Genomic DNA, 19,896 nt, shown 5'->3' with positions numbered 1-19,896 from the left:
CCCAAATGGCCACAATGGCCAAAGCTGAGCCAATCTGAAGGTCGGAGCCCAGAGCTTCTTCTGGGTCTCTCACACAGGTGCAGGGTCCCAAGCTTTGGGCCATCATGACTTTCCCAGGCAACAGGCAGGATGCTAGAAGGGAAGTGGAACCAGTGCCCATAAGGGATCCCAGCTCATACAAGGTGAGAATTTAGCCATTGCATCATCATTCCAGGCCCAGGAAAAAGTACCTGCAAATCACACATTTGCCAAATGAATCCTGAGTATATCAGTAACTTAAAAAACTCAACAAGAACAGCCAATCCAGTTGGAAAAATGGGTAGTGCTTGCTTCGGCAGCACATATACTAAAAATTGGAACGATGCAGAGAAGATTAGCATGGCCCCTGCACAAGGATGACACACAAATTCTTGAAGTTCCATATTCAAAAAAAAAAAAAGAAAAAATGGGTAAAGAATATCAATGAACAGTACTCAAAAGCAGAAATACAAGCGGGTAGCAAATATATTTAAAAATGCTGATCATCAGTAGCCATAAGAGGAATGCAAACCAAAACAACAATAAGATATTGCCTTACCCCTGGTAGAATGGCCAAATTCCAAAGCACAGAGAAGATGAATGCTGGTGAGGATGTGAAGAAAGGGGAACACCTGGACACCGCTGGCGAGAATGCATATTAGCGTAGCCACCTTGGAAAACAGTGTGGACGTTTCTTTTAAAAATTAGAAACATACTTGCCATATGATCCAGTAATCCCACTACTGGGTATATACCCAAAGGACCTGAACCCAACTAATCAAGGAGACACCTGCACCCCATGTTTATAGCAGCACCGTCAACAACAGCTGAAATTTGGAATCGAACAAGGTGCCATCACTAGACACATGGTTAGAGAAAATGTGGCTTTTACACAGGGCAGTATTATTCAACTATAAAGAAGAATGAAATTCTACCATTTGCAACAAAGAAAACTCAACTGGAGGACACCATATAGACCGAAATAAGCCAGACCCTGGAAGCTGAATGTTCTCTTGTGTATGTTGGAGTTGAAATTTTAAAAACAACCAAAACCCAGTTTCTTTTAAGGTTAAAAAAAATAAGTAATGAAAAAGAAGCATCCATGTGTATCCCGATACCGTATAGTTTTTAAAATGGTTTTTAAATTTTATCTTTGATATTGTTTACACAGTTGAGAGGGATGCATGGCCACATGGGCTCTGATTACGGTGGGGAGGGTCAGGCTGTGGAGAAAGGTAGGTGGGACAATGTTTCCAGTTTTTTTTCCTCCTGTGTCTGCTGAGGAGGAAGAGTAGGGGACTGCTCCTTACTCTCAGACTACACCAGCAACCAGAGATGGAGGATGGTCATTTGATGACACCTTGGAGAACCCAGTGTGGGGAAGAATGTTCTGAGGGTGTTATGTGAATGGTATTGGTAGCTCCCAGATATTGTTGGCTACAAAGCTCCAGGGTTGAGAAAATCTTTCCAAGGTCTTTTGGCTGACCAGGTCCACCTTAGTGCATTCACAGACCCAAGTGTTGTGAAACTTGTCCAGGAAAGTTGTCCAACCAGTTCTGCTTTCCACCCTCTGATGAGGCACTCAACGTCCTCTGCTGGCCTAGAGGGCTGGCTGGCATGTCCCCTGTGTGCACCAGAAGATAGACACACTCACTCCCTCTCACTCTGCATTTCAAATAAATGAACAAATCTTTAAAAAGAGAAGTCTGAAAACACAGCAAGACAGAGCTCACACAAGGACAACAGTAATATGTATAATAAAGGTGGCAGTTTGTGTTAAATCCTTGTGAATTCCTCGAATTGACTGGGAGATTGACTTCAGACTATAGCAAACATCAAAGCCATGCCATTTGGGTATCCTGTCACTGTCAGGAAAGATGCTGTGAGAGAAAAACCTGAATCAAATTCAAAAGATGGTGAGAAGTGCTGTGCTGGGTCCCTCTTGTACTCGTTTCTGAGAGCAAGTTGCTGAATTTTGACAAATTTTGTGAAGTTATTAAATGTAGCCATCACTAAAGATCAGAAGCTAACTTACAACTAAGCCAGTAAGAGATGTGAAAGGCAAAATTCAACACGTCATGATTTTAACTATTATCACACACACACACACACACACACACACACACACACACATATGCGGAGAGAGAGGTCTTCCATCAGCTGTTCACTCCCCTGGTGGCTGTGACAGGTAGTGTCAGGTCAGTGTGAAGCTAGGAGCCAGCACCTTCATCTGAGTCTCCCATGTGGGTGACAGGGAAAGCTACGAAAAATGTTTGGAGATCTGGATGAAGTTCCAGGCTGCTGGCTTCCACCTGGCTTAACTTTGGTTGTTGCGGGCATTTGGGTGTGAACCAGCAGACGGAAGATGTCTCCCCTTCTCTCTGTAACCCCGCCTTTCAAATAAATAATAAACAAAACTTTAAAAAGAAAGAAAGAAACCGCCAGGGGCCAATACAGTGTCTCAGTGAGTTAAGCTGTTGTTTGAAGTGCTGGTATCTCATCAAGGCACCAGTTTGAGTCCCTGCTGCCCTACTCTGATCCAGCTCCTGGCTAATGCACCTGGGAAGGCAGTAGGAGATGACCCAAGTGCTTGGGCCCCTGCATCCCTGTGGGAGACCTGGAAGAAACACCTGGCTCCTGGCAGTGGCCTGGTCCAGTCCTGTCTGTTACAACCGCTTGGGAATTGAACCAGCAGATGGAATATGTTTCTCTGTTTCTCTGTGTGTGTGTGTATGTGTGTGTGTGTGTAAAACTCTGCTTTTCAAATAGATAGAAGTATGCCATATCTGTAATCATAACATGATAAATAGAACAAAAAAGTATTGAGTGAATGTTCTTCCAGTATTTAAAACTATTTCGATTTCAGCAAAAGTATTCTCATCAGTATACATGAAAATATTAGCATTAATTAGCTAGGCTTGGAGAGCTGGTATGTGTGTTTGGTGTAGTAGCACAAATTGAAAATTCATATAATGTCATATTTAGGCACACCAGAGTACTAATAAAAACTAGACAGAAAGTATCTTTAAAATGGCTAAGAAAGGGATTAGGTGTTGTGATACACAGGTTAAACCTCTTTTTGCAAAGCTGGCGTCCCTTGTTAGAGTGCTGGTTCAGGTCCTGGTTGTTCCGTCTGCAATCTGGCTTCCTGCTAATAGGCCTGGGGAGGCAGTGGAAGGTGAGAAGCACTCTCATGGGGAGACCTGGATGGAGTTCTTGGCCCCTGGCTTTGTCCTGCCGTGGCATAGCTATTCCAGTCACTGGGTGAGGAGAACAGTGGAAGGAAGCTCTTTCTTTCCTTTTTTCATCTAAATAAATCATCTTTAAAAAGCAAAATGACTAAGAAAGAATGAAAACATTACTTTTGTGGGTATGACATTAGGCTTCCAGGAGACTTCAAAAAAATTTTTAAAAAAATTTATTTGAAAGGCAGAGTTACAGCAAGAAAGAAGCCATGAAAGAGGATGTGTGTGAGAGAGAGAGCTTCCATCCAGTGGTTCATTCTCCAGATGGCCGCAAGACAGCTGAAGCTGGACCAGACAGAAACTGGGAGCCAGGAGTTTCACCTGGATCAGAAGGGGGCAGCTAGGACTTGACACAGCACCGACATGGGATGCTTGACACACTGTACTACCGTGCTCCTCCCCATTGCCAATCAGATTCTTAAAGGAAAGTGTGGATGCCAGGAAACAATCAAATACCTCTCAGTGTAGACTCTATGCCCAGTTTAACTAGCCTTCAAAAATTATGGTAAAATGAAAGTATTTTCCAGGAAACAAAAGCTGAGTGAATTTGTGATCAGCTGAGCAGCTCTAAAGGTAACTCCAGGGATCTGCCGGCTGAGGAGGTGATCTGACAGCAGTGCCGTGAGGGCAGGACGAGGCGGCAGGTGCCAGGAAGGGGAGATGCGCGGAGGCCTGGATGCAGGCAGTGGAGATTCCTGCATCCCCTTGTGCTTTATTACACATAGAGACACTTGAAAGCTCTTGGAAAATAAAGTTGAAAATACATTTATTTTGGTGACAAAAAATGAAATCCATGTATAGCTGTGTTCATAATACATTTTCTTTTCTTTTTTTTTAAAGATTTATTTATTTTTATTACAAAGTCAGATATACAGAGAGGAGGAGAGACAGAGAGGAAGATCTTCTGTCCAATGATTCACTCCCCAAGTGAGCCACAACGGCCGGTGCCGCGCCGATCCAAAGCCAGGAACCTGGAACCTCTTCCTGGTCTCCCACGCGGGTGCAGGGTCCCAAAGCTTTGGGCCGTCCTCGACTGCTTTCCCAGACCACAAGCAGGGAGCTGGATGGGAAGTGGAGCTACCGGGATTAGAACCGGCGCCCATATGGGATCCCGGCGCGTTCAGGGCAAGGACTTTAGCTGCTAGGCCACGCCGCCGGGCCCCATAATACATTGTCTATAATCTTTTGGAAACTTCTCATATACCCAGATTTCAAATATTTTTGCACCAAAATAAATTTATTTTTAGTTCCATTTTCCCAGATTTTGATGAGTCCTCACATCTTCTTAAATTATCTAAAATTGTTGTGCAAGAGTCACGTCTCCTCTCCTGCTTATTCATATTTTCAGTCAGTCACTTCTATTACTAAGGCTCATGGAGATTTATTTCATATGTTAGGGATATTGTCCAGTACTATTTTACTTATGTTTTTCCCTTCAAAGTTCCCACTATTCAAATTTGGCCACCGGGGAATCTTGCATTCAACTCCTGTGTCCTTTATAACCTCATAATTAAAGCAAAACAAACAAACAAACAAACAAACAAAATACACAAGCTGCCTCGTGTTCAGGTCCATGTGTGTATCTGTTGCGCCACTTTTGGTCATCCAGTTCTCCAAGATCCCTGGTTCCTTCCATTTGATGCCGATGTTACAACTAGGTGTTATTTGTTCTCTTTGCCCTTGGATGTCCTTCCCTCTGGGCCCTCTCAGTTGACAGAATAAGGAAATATTGGTGTGTCTCCAGCCTGTGTGCACACACACACATTCACGTTTAGATCAGATACCCACACGCATGTCACTCTCTGTGTGTAGTAAACAAAGATGGGTTCATACTCCCAGGAAAAGCATTCAGTCTAGAAGTAACTACTACACGAGTAGCAATGTCAAATTTGCAAGAAAACTGAAGGAACAACTGAATAATGGAAGTCCCATGGGACAGGCAATGTGGCACAGTGAGTTAAGCTTTTGATGCCAGCATCCCATATATTAGTGTCCTGATTGTTCTACCTCCCTGTTAGTGCACTTGGAAAAGCAGTGAAAGGTGGCCCATTTCAACTCAGACTGACACAAGGTGACTTGGAATCAAGAATCACCTCCTCCAGAGGGGATTCTGTAGTCCACTTGCTCACATATTTGAGGAGTCCAGTGGCACACTTACGGGGGTAGGTCTGGGAAAGGGTTGGCTCATGGCACAGAAGGTCTTCATTGCTGCTGACACTGGCAATGCTGGCAGCGTGAGGATGAAATCCAGGTGAAGGGTAAGGTGTCACGGCTCAAGTGACCCTAGTGCTTACTTGCTATGGCTGAGCCCATCACTACAAAACAGGACAAACATTTAGATTTCTTGTGTTGCCCTTAAAAGTTTGCACTGGGAAAAATGAAACAAAAAGCCAAGGGGAATACAATTTAAAAGACACATGGAAAATCAGAATGATTCCGCAATAGTAAGGAAGCAGTCCCTTATCTCCTGCGACTGCGGGGTACATGCAGCCAAGCGTCAAACCCAAGATCAGAGTGTAAGAGTGGCAGACCTGCGGCCCCAACTCAATGCCTCGCCCTGCCAGCTCTCTGCCAAGGTAAGGGTAGTGGTGGGATGTGGCTCTGAGATACAGGAAGGGGAAGTGGGAACGGTGAACTTCCACAACTCTGTTGTGCCCAAACCAATTGCCTCACAAGCTGAGGTTAGGTCTCTTCAATGCCACGCCCCTACGTTTAGCACTCAGGGCCATGACAGGCCCAGATGGGAGCGCATGTGGCCTGCTGCACAAGCAGATGGCTGTGCCCTTGAGGAGCTGCTCAGACTTGACCGGGAGTAAAGTCAAGAATTGAGGGGAATAGGTTCGGGGAGCAGACAGTGGGTGGTGGATGGTTATAAGGACCAGTGGTTTTCTAGGTTTGCTTCCTGGACCAAAACCCTCAGCGTCACCCAGGGCCTTGTTAGCATTGTGCATTCTTGGGCACAACTGCTAATCTAAAGAGTCAGAAACTTGAGATGGGGGGGAGCTATGAAAAAAAAGATTAATTTAACGATTTATGTAAAAGCTACACAGCAAAAGCTAGAGGCAAAGAGAGATCTTCCATCTGCTGGTTCACTTTCCAAATGGCCACCACGGTTAGAGCTGGGCCAGGTCCAAGCCAAGAGCCAGTAACCACAGCTGGGTCTTCTACACGGGTGACAGGTGCCCAAGCACTGCTGCCCTCCAGGACACATTAGCAGGGAGCTCGATCAGAAGCAGAGCAACCTGCCTTCCAATACAGAATGCTGATGTTGCAAGTAGTGGCTTCACATGTCGCTGGCCCCACACTGTTTGCACTAACAAGGCCTTCAGGTGACTCTAATCGACACTAACATTTTAGACTCACAGACATGCTAGCTGCATCATTTCCCCATTTTCCTGACTCTCCTGACACTTCCACTGTGATGTTGCTAATCAGATCACGATTCCAGATCAGAAGCAGTGTTGTCACCCAAGACTTTGTTAGAAAATGCTTAATGGGGTACGGCAGCGTGGCCTAGCAGCTAAAATCCTCGCCTTCAATGTGCCGGGATCCCATATGGGCGCCGGTTCTAATCCTGGCAGTTCCACTTCCCATCCAGCTCCCTGCTTGTGGCCTGGGAAAGCAGTCGAGGACATCCCAAAGCTTTGGGACCCTGCACCCGTGTGGGAGACCAGGAAGAGGTTCCAGGTTCCCGGCTTTGGATCGGCGCGCACAGGCCGTTGTGGCTCACTTGGGGAGTGATTCATCGGACGGAAGATCTTCCTCTCTGTCTCTCCTCCTCTCTGTATATCTGACTATAAAAAAACAAATAAATGGAACCCAATTCTGTATTTACCCAGTTCGCCGGGCTGGAGCAGCCCTGCTCCACAGCATTGGCATATCCTATAGCAGCCAAATCGATAGTCACTGTACTGTGAACCTCTTCCCCCAGCTGTCACCTGCGGGCAGCCTGCACAGTGCTCCCTTCATGGAGCACTCACACGTTTGTGCAGAGCTCTGAGGTGCCACAGCAGTTGGGATAGGCAAAGCAACTGATTCCCTCAAAGGAAACAATGGGATTCCAGGGCTGAAGGATTAGGTGGCCATGCTGACCCCTCCCCCACAAGGTGGGCCTGTGACAGCAAGCCACAGCTATGGAGAGACAGAGGGAATTCATTCCAGCAACAAAATGGTGGGTCAGTTGATAAAGGTGGTGCTTGACCAAGGCAGCTGAAAGGATTCTAGCTGTAGAAACTGTAGTATCTTGGGGCTCACTTTAGCCTTCTCAAACCACATTCTGCATTTTAAAAGATACCCAGTTGGGAGCTGCGCTGTGGTGCAGAGACTTAAGTAGCATACCATATCTAAGCACCAAGTTCAAGTCTTATCTGCTCTGCTTCTCCTCCAGTTCCCTGCTAATGCACCTAGAAAAGCAGCAGGCAGCAGATGGCCGAGTGCTGGGAACCCTGTCACTCATGTGGCTGACCTGGATGGAGTTTCAGAATCCTGGCTTCTTCCTAGTCCAACCCCCCAGGCATTGGGGCCATTTGGGAAGTAAACTAGTGGGTAAAAGATGTCTATCTTGGTCTGAAAAGCAGAGTCAGAGGCAGAGAAAGAGACACAGAGAGGTTTTCCATCTGCTGGCTCACTCCCCAGATGGCTGTGAGAGCTCCCACGTGGTGCAAGGAGTCAAGCCTTTGGGTCATCCTCTGCTGCTTTCCTAGGTGTATTAGCAGGGAATCAGATCAGAAATGATAAAGCTGGGACTTGAACTGGTATCCTTATGGGATGCCAGCATTGTAGGTGGTGGCTTTACCCACCAGGTCATGGTGTTGGCTCTATAAATAAACCCTAAAAACAAAAACAAAACAAAAAAACAAAGACTTGATGGTGAGGCACTGTGGCACACGAGGACACCTGCATCTCAATCAGTGTCAGTTCAAATCCTAGTTACCCACTCTGGTCCGGCTCCCTGCTGATATGCCTGGAAAGGCAGCAGGGGGGACCCAAGGGCTTCAGACCCGTGTGGAAGACCTGAGTAGAGTTGCTGGTTCCTAGTTTTGGCCCAGCTCTAATTCTTGTGGGCATCTGCAGAGTGAGTTAACAAATGGAAGACTCTCTCTCTCTCTCTCTTCTTCCAGCCCTCCTCTGTGTCCCTCTACTTTTTAAATAAATATTTAAAAAAATACTTGGGAGGGGGAGGCTTTGGGAGCCACAGTTAGGCTGCTGCTGCTTGGGATTCCCACAAGCCAGAGTCCCCGTTTCACTCTCCATTTCAGCTTCCTGCTAATGTTCACCCTTGGAGGTAGCAGGCGATGGCTCGAGTACATGAGTCCCTGCCACCCATGATAGGGACCCAGACTGAGTTCCAGGCTCTGGAATTCAACCTGACCCAGCCTCAGCTATTGCAGGCATTCGGAGAGTGAGCCGCTGGTTGGAAATTCTGTCTGCCTTTCAAATAAAACGAAAACACACAAAACAAAACCAAACCTGAGACACACAGGCAGTGATTCCCATTCCTCTGCATCTGACTTGTTTGTCTGGCTGGTGCAGATGGGGCATGGAGAGATTTTTAGAAACTCAGTCGAATAGTGACGGCAATCGCAAGTAGAATGCCAATATGGAAGTTCCACTGTCCTAACGCACGCTGGGCCCTGGCACCTGATATTCAAACTGTAATCTGGAAAACATTTTTCAGGACAATCTGAAGCAGCCTGCATTTCTATAGCAGGACAAACAGTACAACTGCACCATTGCATGCTGGGACAATGCCAAGTCTGCTAACACAGTGTGAAGGGAACGCCATGGTCTTGCCATCCTGGAGGCTGTCATCCTGGCTCGTTACCTTGATGATTTTCTGATACCCGGGCCCAGTGAGTGGGAAGCTTTAAGCCCTGCAGATGCCTTTGAAAGATACAAGAGTCTGGGTGGGGGTGGGGTGGCCTGATGCAATGGTTCAACAGGCTAATCTACCTGCAAAGTGCTGGCATCCCATATGAGCGCCAGTTTGTGTCCTGGTTGCTCCACTTCTGATGCAGTTCCCTGCTTATGGCCTGGGAAAGCACGGAAGATGGCCCAGGTCCTTGGGCTTCTGCAAGCACGTTGGAAATTCAGAGGAAGCTCCTGGCTCCTGGTTTCAGACCAGCTCAGCAACAGCCATTGTGGCCACTTAGGGGATTCATGGAGGGGCTGCAGCTGTGGCACAGTGTATCAAATCTTGGCTGCTCTACTTTTGATCCAGGTCCCTGCTAATATGCCCTGGAATGCAGTGGAAAATAGCCTAAGTCCTTGGGCCCCTCTCGATCGTAAGAGAGACCCGGATGGAGTTCCAGGTTTCTGCTCCAGGCCGGGCTGTAGGGTCATTTGGGGAAGTGAACCAGCAGATGGGAGAGTTTTCTCTTTCTGTTTCTTCCTCTTTCTATTTTTAAAAAAGATTTACTTATTTTTATTGGAAAGGCAGAGAGTGCCTTTTACAGAGAGAAGGCGAGATAGAGAGAAAGTCCTTCCATCTGCTGGTTCACCCTGTAAGTGGCTGCAACAGCCGGAGCTGAGCTGATCCGAAGCCAGGAGCCAGGAGCTTCCTCCAGTTCTCTCATGTGGACGCAGGATCCCAAGGCTTTGGGCCAGCCTTGACTGCTTCTTCAGGTCACAAACAGGGAGTGAACCAGTGCCCATATAAAATTCTGGCACACGCAAGGTGATGATTTAGCCACTGGGCCATCACTCTGGGCCCCTGTCTCTCCCTCTTTCTCTCTCACTCTGCTTTTCAAGTAAATACACAAACATATGCATGAAATTAAAAGCTAAATTTATTTCGGAGCCAAAAACTTTGAAATCCATGCATGATTTTTCATAATATGCATTTTCATGAATTTTTTGAGACCCCTTCAAATGCCTGAACTTCAAAACTTTTTGCACCAAAATGAATAGCATTTAATTTCACTTTTCCTTGAACTTTAAATTTTTTTAAAGATTTATTTATTTTTAGTTGAAAGGCAGAGCTAGTGAGAGAGAAGGAAAGAGAAAGAGAAAGATCTTCCATCCGCTGGTTCATTCCCCAAGTGGCCACAGTCATCAGAGCTGGGATAATCAAAGACAGGAACCAAGAACTTCTTCCAGGTTTTCCATGTGGGTTAGGGACCCAATGCCCTGAGCCATCCTCTGCTGCTTTCCCAGGTGTATTAACAGGGACCTGAATCAGAAGTGGAGCAGCTGGGTTGCTGGCTCTGCAAGTGGAGGCTTAACCTACTACACATGGCACCAACCCCGAATTTTCAAATTTTTAGTAGTGGTAGCAAGGCAGATGGCTGCCCTCAATGTACCAGCCTCATTTTATTTATTTCGTGCATTTCACTTATTTGAAAGGCAGAGAGACAGAAAGAGATCTGCCACCACTGGTTCATTCTTCAAACACCTCCAACAGCCAGGGCTGGGCCGGGCCAAAGCCTAGAGTAAGGAATGCAGGGACTCAGGCATGTGATCCGTTGCCTGCTGCCTCTCAGGGTGTGTACTGTCAGGATGCTGGAATCAGAGGCAGAGCCAGGACTTGAACCCAGGCCTTCTGTTCCTGTATCCCAATTGACATGTGAGCAATGAAGGCCAAGTGGACACTTCATTGCCACCACTGTCCTGAAGTACCCTTGTAATTTCCTTTGTCCCACCAGATTTCTCTTCCTGCTCTCCTTCTCCCCCTGCGGAGGGTCTCCTGATGACTGCATCAATGAGGTCTTGTTCCCTTCTCTGTGGGGAGGCCAGGCAGGAGATGAGCCCAGGCAGAGGGAGCCCAGCAGGGTCGGCTCCCTTGCCATAGCTGGCCTCAAGCTGCCCGCCTCTTCACACTGAGCGCTCCTACTGACTCGCGGGGCGCCCCCACCCCCCACATGGCTGTCTTCTCCTGGGTTTTGAAAGGGACCCCCACCCCACCTCCTTGTGGTCTCCGAGGCTGGAGGTGGCTGCTGTGTCCGAGGTATCTCCCCACATCCTGCCCACACCTTTGCAAACAGCGCCATTATTAAATTTCCGGAATTATCCCAATTTAAGCATGCCATCTGTTTTCTGTTTGGACTCTGACTGATGCAAGAACCTATTAAGAGATAGACATGGGAGTGTGGCAGATGGAGATACAAATATCACTTTTATTACCGTCAAAACCGGGCCTGGACAATATGTCTCCAGTCTGCGCGGCAGGCTGGCAGCTTGCTGTGGTCAGCCCTGCCCCGTGCAGCTTGGGCACAGGAGTGGCGTGGCACAGGTGCCTCCTTCAGAGACGAGGGACAATGTCACCTCCACGGGACAGCTCAGCTCCTTTTTGAACCCAGGGGCCATGACGGCGTTGCTGTTCTCCACAGTAAGTGACACGTAAGGTAAGATGAGCAAACATTGGCTGAAAGCTTCATATCCAGAACTTTCAGAAAGAACTCCTACCAAGCGGAATCATCCAAACCCTGGGTCCAGTGGAAAAGTAGACAAAGACTATGCCTAGGCAGTGCATAATAGATGGGGAATTAATGGGCAGTAAACCTCTGAAAAGACGTGCAGCCTCAGCGATAGCCAAGTATTTGATTTTTTTCCCCCATGATTTGGGAGGGAGAGTCTTCCATCTACTGCTCTTAATGGCTGAGCCTGGGAGCTGGAGATGCCCCAGCTCTCGCGCCGGGGTGGCAGGCGCTCACCGATGAGCTACACCTGCCGTGTTCGCTGTGGGATGGGCATTATCCCAGCACGGAAGGCAATGTCACAGCCGTGTTAACTGCTAGTCCAAATGCTGGCCCTGGGAGACTTGATTTTTTTTTTTTTTAGGATTTTTTTTTTTTTATTAGAAAGGCAGATTTACACAGAGAAAGAAAGACAGAGAGAAAGAGCTTCCTTTCATTGGTTCTTTTCTCAAGTGGCCACAGTAGCCTGAGCTGAACTGATCAGAAGCCAGGAGCCAGGAGCCAGGAACTTCTTCCAGGTCTCTCACTCAAGTGGAAGGTCCCAAGGCTTTTGGGCCATCCTCGATTATTTTCCCAAGCCACAAGCAGGGAGCTGAACGGGAAGTGGAGCAGCCAAGACATGAACCGGTGCCCATATGGGATCCTAGGGCATGTAGGATGAGGATTTAGCCACTAGGCTATTGCGCCGGACCCGATTCTTTAAAATTTACTTTAAAACACTTTGACTTTATTTTTTATCAGATTCAATAGAGTTTGTAGATAACAATTCTCAGAATATGGTGATATTCCCTTTCTCTCTCCTTCCACTAAGGACTTGATTTTGAAAGAAATTTTTTCCGCTTTAGATTGGCACAACTTTTAAAGACTGATATCTTGCTGTTGTGCTATTGAAGCAGTATGGCAACAGGCGATTTACAGGATGCTGGTAGGAACACAAACTGATGAAATTGAGGGAGAATTTAGCAGTGGGTCAGAGTTTTGCACATAGCCTGTGATCCAGCAGGTAGGCTTCTGGGAATCCACACCAGAGAAATATTCACACAGCAATCATATCTGAAAGTGTGTATTACGTGTAGCAGCAAAGGCTTGGAAGCAATTGCATTGTCCATCAACAGAGATGATACAATGTAGGTATTCTGGAAGAAGATGTAGCTGAAGTCCTTCCGGGGAAAGCTACTGCTCAGGCTCCTCTCCCACCCAGACAGCCTTGACTCCCCGTCCTGGCTGTCCCCCAGTCCCGGCTTCCTGCCAATGCGCATACACAGGGGGTGACAGGTGATAACTCGAGCACTTAGGTCCCTACCACCCACATGTCAGACCCAGCTTGAAATCCTGGCTTCAGCCTGGCTTGGCTGCAGCTGTTATGGGCGTTTGAGTAGTCTGGCAGTGGATGGAGAATCTCTCTCTCTCTCTCTCTCTCTCTCTGTCTCTCTCTCTCAAAAAATAAATAAATAAATAAATAAAACATAATAAAAGCTCCTCTCATGGATATTATTTAAAAAAAAAAACAAACAGAAAGACAAGTCTATAGGAATGAAAGCAAGATATATGACATATGTATTATACACATATGGTATATTTAGAACAGCTTTCCTACATATGTTGTTAAAAGTGAAAAGCAGTTGCAAAAAATACATAGACAACACCATGAGGAGCCGTCACAGGTGTAAAAATGAAACATGGAGAGGGTATTCTGTTGTCAGGGTTACTGAGATTTTGTCCAAATTTCAAACTTAAAATTGTTTGTAGTTGAAACTCTCTGAGCCAGCAGGCACACAGTGGCTGTATTTAAGAAAGTATGAAAGTTGCATGTGAGGGTGTGCACTTGGCCCCAAAATTAAGTCACTGGGTGCCTGCACATGAATCAGGGTGCTTGAATTCAAAGGCAGCCCATCCTTCCGGCCCAGCTGCCTGCTGCTGTACAACTTGGGAAGCAGGTGACAGCTCACGTAATTCAGTCTCTGTCACTCACATGGCGGCCCCGGATGTGTCACTCCCTTACTTTGTCTTGGCCCAGTTCCAGTTGTTGTGGGCATTTGGGGAGAAAGCCAGTGCATGAGATCTCTCTCTCTCTCTCTCTGCTTCTCTGCTTTTCAAATACATCAAAATGGGCCCGGCACAATAGCGTAGTGGTTGAAGTCCTCGCCTTGAACGCCCCGGGATCCCATATGGGCGGCGGTTCATATCCCGGCAGCTCCACTTCCCACCCAGCTCCCTGCCTGTGGCCTGTGGCCTGGGAAAGCAATAGAGGATGGCCCAAAAGCCTTGGGACCCTGCACTCATGTGGGAGACCCGCAAGAAGCTCCTGGCTTCTGGCTTCAGATTGGCTCAGCTCCAGCCATTGCGGCTGCTTGAGGAGTGAACCATTGGACGGAAGATCTTCCTCTATCTCTCCTCCTCTCTCTGTATCCACCTTTCCAATAAAAATAAATAAATCTTTAAAAAAATACATAAAAATAAAGTTTGTATATGGTTTGGCATCCAGTGAGTTAATTTTCTATTAGTTAACACTGCCAGGATCCTTGATGTAGTCTAACAGCATGGATATGTGAGGGAGGGCCTGGACGGGGTCCTGGATATGATCCAACAACTCAATAATAAAATAAAGGGCTAGGTATAGGAAACTCCTTTTGAAGATAGACGTGTACAGCAAGGATCAGCAAATATTGTAATATTCTTCCAAGAACAGAGATGATAGCTCAAGCAAGCACAAATTTTGTAAAGTGATTCAATGCTGCTTTGTGTAATGATGTTATTATTCAATGTACTGTGTATGAGAGGTGATGCTGTTTAAATGTGCTGACATTTTAGTTATAGAGTCCTGATGCAGATGTGCTGTGGAAATTCCTGTAGGAACACTTGGTTCCAATAGAAGCCCCTGTGAGAAAAAATGTCCCAAGATTTAGTTTCCTGTTTGACACTGTTACAAGCTGTCATGAATCCATGTGATACGGGCTATTGCTGGTAAAATTGAGTCAAGTAGGGAAAGTTAAATTCCAAAGCCTTAGAAATGCAGGCTCAATGGCTCAAAAAATAACAATAACGGGCTGACTCTTGAACATTGATATTCTTAAATCCAGGCCGCTGCCACAGAACACATGGTTGGTTGTGAAAAATACACAGCGTGATACGTGAAATCTGATTGGAGAACAACGTAAAGAAGTTATGGAGAGTGGCAGCTCAGAAAATGAAGATCCCTGGGGCTGGCATCGCGGCATAGCCAGTTTGCTTCTGATGCCTGCATCCCTTCTCAAGTCCTGGTTGCTCTGCTTCCAATCCAGCTCCCTGCTAATGGGCCTGGGAAGGCAGCAAATGATGGCTCTGTACCCATGTGGGAGACCCTGATGGAGCTCTGGTCCAGCCTGGCCCTGCCCAGGAGGTTGCGGTCATCTGGGGAGTACACCTGTAGATGGAAACTCACTCTGTCTCTCTGGCTTTCAAATAAACATAACCAAATAAATTATTAAACTGGGAAAGTAGTAGAGGACGGCCCAAATTTTGGGATCCTCCACATGTGTGGGACACCTGGAAGAGGCTCCTGGCTTTGGATTGGCTCAGCTCCAGCCATTGTGGCCGCTTGGGGAATGAACCATCGGACAGAAGACCTTCCTCTCTGTCTCTCCTCCTCTCTATACACGTGACTTTGCAATGAAAAAATAAAATAAATCTTAAATAAAAACGGTCTCAACACTGAGCCAGGACAGGTTGAATAAGGATCAGTAATCCTAGGAGTGAGTGACTGGCGTATCTGACGCAGGGTGGATGCGTCCGGTTGGGATGCCTGCATTCCACATTGGAGTGCCTAAGCCCAGCGTCCTGGTTCTGCTCCAAATTTTGACAACTGTACACCATGGGAGGCGGCAAGTCATGGCTCAAGAGTTTGGGTCCTTGCCAGCCACATGGGAAGCCTGGATTGAGTACCCTGCTATCGGTTTCAGCTCCCAAGATTGCAGGTATTAGGGAAGTGAGCCAGCTGAGGGAAGGCCCCACTGTCTCCTTCAGCTTCTTGAATAATAATTTTAAAAAGCAGTAATTATAGCCCACACTATATAGACAACACAAACAAGCTGTCTGTGGGAAAAACCTTGAGACTGCAATGATAGTACAATGAGAATGTTAATATAAAATGTGCTAACAGGTGGGAGAGATGCACACAGAAGGCTTACAAATTTTGTTTCTATTAAATATGGAACAGATACATAAAATGATATTTATAAAATATATACAAGTTCTAAAGCAGGATGATGAAATTTACTTGCATGGGGACTGGCGTTGTGCACAGCGTGCTAAGCCTCTGCCTGCAATGCCAGCATCCCATACGTGTGCTGATTGGAGTCTCGACTACTCCACTTCTGACCCAGCTCCCTGAAACACCAGGGAAAGCAGTGTAAGATGGCTCAAGTACAGGGATTCCTGCACCCAAGTGGGAGACCTGGAAGAAACTCCAGGCTCCTGGCTTTGGCCTGGCTCAGCTCTGGCCCTTGCAGTCATTCAAAGAATAAATCAATGGAGAGAAGATTCTCTCTTTTCTAACTCTGCTTCTCAAGTAGATAAAAAAAATAAACCTTAATAAACCTAACCTCTGTGATTGGAAGAGACAAGATGAAAATGACCTCTGGGGTCATCTTTGACAAGCACTTCCCCTCCCTCCAGAGGCCTCCGTGGGATGCTCAGACACGTGGTTTTACCACAGACACTTGTGTCTCCACCACAGACATTACTGTAGGCACGCCTGACCTTCGGCTTTCTACCAATAGACTCGTCTGCATTTCTATGTGATTTAGCTTTTTCTGTCTGGATGGTGTTTGAGATTTACCCGCTTGACGCCCTCCTCAGGATGGTTCCGGTTTGAACCAGACTTGACTCACCTCCTCCCTTGTGGTGCTGATACAACAGCAGAATCCATTTCACCACGTGGGCCACCCCAACACTGTGTGGCTATGGTGCAGTGCACCTGTGTGCATGCTGTTGGCGTATGGGTTCCTGCCATCTTTCAGCTGCATAAATAGTGCTGCTGTGAACATCACTGATTTGCTTGCTGGCACGTTTGAAGCTAAGTTCCTTCCAGGACTGTACCTGGGAAAGGAACTGTCGGATCAAAGGTGTGTGAGCTTGAAGAGCGAACGCCGATTGTTTTCCAAAGTGGTTGTAGTGATTTACATTTCTACCTGCAGTGAGTGGGTAAACACTTCAGGTGTTCCAAATCTGATCCAATATTTGGTATTGTCTGCTGCTTTTAAAATATATATATATTTTTTTTGCCAGCCTGGAAGGTATAAAAGAGAATTTTAGGGAGGTTTTTGTTTGCATCTGACACACGAGTTGTAATGCTCTACCAACAAGGGCAAGCGCATTCAGTGACCAGATAAGACTATGAATTCTGTACTCAAGTGTTCAACTATAAATTGCTGTCACCTTAGCTAAACATTACATTTGTGCAAATTCTTTGATAAAAAATTAAAAGCAGGGCCAGTGTTGTGGCGTAGTAGGTAAAGCCATCACAAGCCCAGCGTCCCATGTGAGCTCTGGTTCGAGTCCCGGCTGCTCATTTCCTAAGAAGCTCCCTGCTAATGCACCTGGGAAAGCAGCAGAGGCTGGTTCAAGTGCTTGGGTCCCTGCCAGCCGTGTGGGACTCCCAGACGGGGTAATAAGAGCTTTGACACGAGGGGCTCCATGTGGAGCTGGGCCCCCTCTTTGCAGAGACTATAGCCTGGCTGAGAAAACTGTTCTGCTGGCAAGAACACTCAAACCCCTGCCGAGGCTGTTGAAGCGTGGCTAGGAGAAAAAGCAGTTTTATTTGATGGAGCAACAAAAGCTTCAAAGCTAGTATTTGTTTTATCCTAAGGTAGTTCTGCATCAGCTCAGCCCCCTGTACCCCTCCTGGCTTGTGGCTGTTGCCTTTATAAACTCCACTGTTCTGCAGTTCCGGGTTGTGAGGTCTTCATGGCATGATGCCCCTCTCCACCGCTGGCAATAAAGGACTTCCAAGTATATATATACATTTAAGATCTATTTTGTTTTTATTGGGAAGTCAGATTTACAAAGAGAAGGAGAGACAGAAAGAAAGATCTTTCATCTGTTGGTTCACCCCACAAGTGGTCGCAATGGGCGAAGCCAAGCTGATCCAAAGCCAGGAGCTTCTTCTGGGTTTCTCACATGGATGCAGGTTCCATAAGCTCTTGGGTCATCCTCAACTGCCTTCCAAGGGCACAGGCAGGGAGTTGGATGGGAAGTGGAGCAGCCGGGACATGAACCAGCACCCATATGGGATCCTGGCGCATGCAAGGAAAGGATTTAGCCACTAGGCTATCGCTCCGGGCCCAGGGCTTCCAAGTTTTAATCAGTGCGTGGCACTTATCTGTATTGTCTTGCTTGGGTACAGCGATAAAGCTCCAGGCTCCTGGTTTTGGTTTGGCCCCGCCCCAGCAATTGTGGGCACTTGGGGAGCAAACCAGCAGATTAAAGATCTTGCTCTCTCTTTTCTTTGTCTCTGCTCTTCAAATAAAATGAAAATAGGTAAACTTTTTAAAAGGACAACAGGGGCTGGTGCCATATGGGTGCCAATTTGAGTCCCAGCTGCTCTACTTCCGATCCAGCTCCCTGCTAACGGCCTGGGAAAGCAGCAGAAGATGACCCAAGTGCTTCTGTTCCTGCAGTGTGTGGGAGAACTGGAGGAAGCTTCTGCTTTGTACCAGCCCCGCTCCGGATGTTGCAGGCACTTGGGGAGTGATGCAGCAGATGGAAGATCTGTCTCTCCTCCTACCCTCTCTTTAACCCTGACTTTCATACAAAATAAAATAAAAATATTTTTAAAAATAGGAAAACAACAACATCAAAAAGAAAATAATCTACAGATACTGCATGGACACATTTATTCTGGTGTATTGTGTAGAAAGTGTTGTAGGAATTAAGGGGAAAGTGACTACATGCACCCCATTTATGTACTATTTCTACCACCTTAAAGAAAGCACAGATGGGGCCTGATGCAGTAGCCTAGTGGCTAAATCCTCGCCTTGCATGTGCCAGGATCCCACATGGGCACTGGTTCATGTCCTGGCTGCTTCACTTCCCATCCAGCTCGCTGTTTATGGCTTGGGAAAGCAGTTGAGGACGGCCCAAGTCCTTGAGACCCTGCACTCATATGGGAGACCTGGAAGAAGTTCCTGGCTTAGGATCATCTCAGTTCTGGCTATGTGGCCACTTGGGGAGTGAATCAGTGGATGGAAGACCGTTTTTTCTTTATCTCCTCTCTGTAAATCTGCCTTTCCACCAAAAATAAATAAGTCTTTAAAAAAAGCAGCACAGATGGAAGGGTCTGGCGATTGGAGGTGGACAAATTTGTTTCTTAGGCAGAATGTAATAGATGGGGTAGGATCTGCTTACTCAGAGATTTCCAGGGAAGGGTTAATAAAGGAATTACCACGCCTACAAGATAGTCTGTATGGTCCATTTTGGATTGCAAACAGGCTGAAGATGGAATGGATTAAAATGCAACATGGTGGGCCCGGCGCGATAGCATAGCGGTTAAAGTCCTCGCCTCGAACGCACCGGGATCCCATATGGACATCGGTTCTAATCCTGCCAGTCCCGCTTCCCATCCAGCTCCCTGCCTGTGACCTGGGAATGCAGTCGAGAACAGCCCAAAGCTTTGCATTCCTACACCTGCGTGGGAGACCTGGAAGAAGCTCCTGGCTCCTGGCTCCTGGCTTCGCATCAGCATAGCTGCAGCCGATGCTGCCGCTTGGGGCGTGAACCATTGGACAGAAGAGCTTTCTCTTTGTCTCTCCTCCTCTCTGTATATCTGACTTTGTCATAAAAATATATAAATCTTAAAAAAAACCTAAACTAAAAGGTAACATGGTGAGGTCACACCCTTACTGGGCTACTCTCAGGAAACCTTCCAGGACGAGCCAGAGGTTCCTGCATGAAGTTCACGCACAGGGGCTGGGCCTTGGTGATCAGGTGAGCTGGTGTCGGTCGGCCTCTGAGATCGAACTGAACAAACAGCCTGTCAGGCAGGTGTGTTGACCATAGCATCAGCCTGGACCCTTCATGCTCATGTGGGTTTTGCTTGGGACGGAGTCAGGCAGGGGCAGAATCAACTGGATCTGGCATTTGGTGCTGCTTTGGGGTGTGTTCGGCTTCTCTCCTTGAAGGACAGCGCAGGGAAGGAGCCAAGACGACCCCTGCTGGTGGGTGGTAGGAGGATACATTCACAT

The 19,896-nt window shown here is 47.0% G+C and overlaps 1 non-coding gene across 1 annotated transcript; it reads left to right on the top strand.

The window, feature by feature from the left end:
- Nucleotides 1-322: 322 nt before the first annotated feature.
- On the top strand, nt 323-428 carry LOC118758670 (U6 spliceosomal RNA). The gene has a single exon (XR_004995771.2). It is a non-coding gene; the product is annotated as a U6 spliceosomal RNA (small nuclear RNA).
- Nucleotides 429-19,896: the final 19,468 nt, after the last annotated feature.

This window comes from Ochotona princeps, chromosome 2 (genome assembly GCF_030435755.1).
Source record: "Ochotona princeps isolate mOchPri1 chromosome 2, mOchPri1.hap1, whole genome shotgun sequence".
In the NCBI taxonomy this organism is placed as follows: Eukaryota; Metazoa; Chordata; class Mammalia; order Lagomorpha; family Ochotonidae; genus Ochotona; species Ochotona princeps.
Note: the sequence above shows the minus strand (reverse complement) of the source record. Positions and strands in the feature narration are given on the sequence as shown.